Source organism: Haliaeetus leucocephalus, unplaced genomic scaffold (genome assembly GCF_000737465.1).
Source record: "Haliaeetus leucocephalus isolate CR32 unplaced genomic scaffold, Haliaeetus_leucocephalus-4.0 Scaffold0, whole genome shotgun sequence".
NCBI lineage: Eukaryota > Metazoa > Chordata > Aves > Accipitriformes > Accipitridae > Haliaeetus > Haliaeetus leucocephalus.
Window position 1 is genome coordinate 2,121,688 of NW_010972436.1, and position 534 is coordinate 2,122,221.

Below are 534 nucleotides of genomic sequence, written 5' to 3' on the forward strand. Positions count from 1 at the left end.
CTCCCCGCAGCACCCCGCTGAGGAGAAACCTTCAGCGGGGACCCCGGCGGCCGCTGAGGGGAAACGACCCCCGAAACTGCCCCCGCCGCGTGTGTGTGGTGGGTTAGGTCTCCCCCTCGCCGGGGCTGAGGGGGAAACGGCGGGCGGGAGGGCGGCGGGAACGGCGGCGGGCCGTTGCGCCTTTAACGGCGGGCGGAGGAGGAGGAGGAGGAGGAGGAGGGCCGGGGCTGCGCTGGGTGACATCAGTGGGTTTGGCTCCGGGGCTCAATGGAAACTGGGTGAGCGCCGGGCTGTGCCGAGCACACGCCGGCTGGAGGGGACGGCGAGCGGGCGGGAGGCGGCAGGCAGGCAGCGCCGCGCCGCGCTGAGCCGAGCCGAGCGAAGGAGGGACTCGCCGGGCACGGCCGCCACCAGCCCTCCCCAATCCTCCGTCATCCTTCCCGCCGCGGCCGCCTGGCCCCCTGACAGCCGGCGGAGCAGCAACCCCACACGGCCCCCTTCGAGTCAGGGTGGGTATGGGGGGCGCCCGCCTCC

At 74.9% G+C, this 534-nt stretch overlaps 1 protein-coding gene across 1 annotated transcript in view; it reads left to right on the forward strand.

Annotated features, from left to right (window-relative positions):
• The first annotated feature begins 297 nt into the window (after positions 1-297).
• The window catches only part of CSNK1E (casein kinase 1, epsilon), a 22,878-nt gene continuing 22,641 nt past the window's right edge, over positions 298-534 (forward strand). The window contains exon 1 of the mRNA XM_010567600.1: positions 298-509. The gene's annotated coding sequence lies outside the window, so the exon portion shown is untranslated. The remainder of the gene's footprint in view (positions 510-534) is intronic.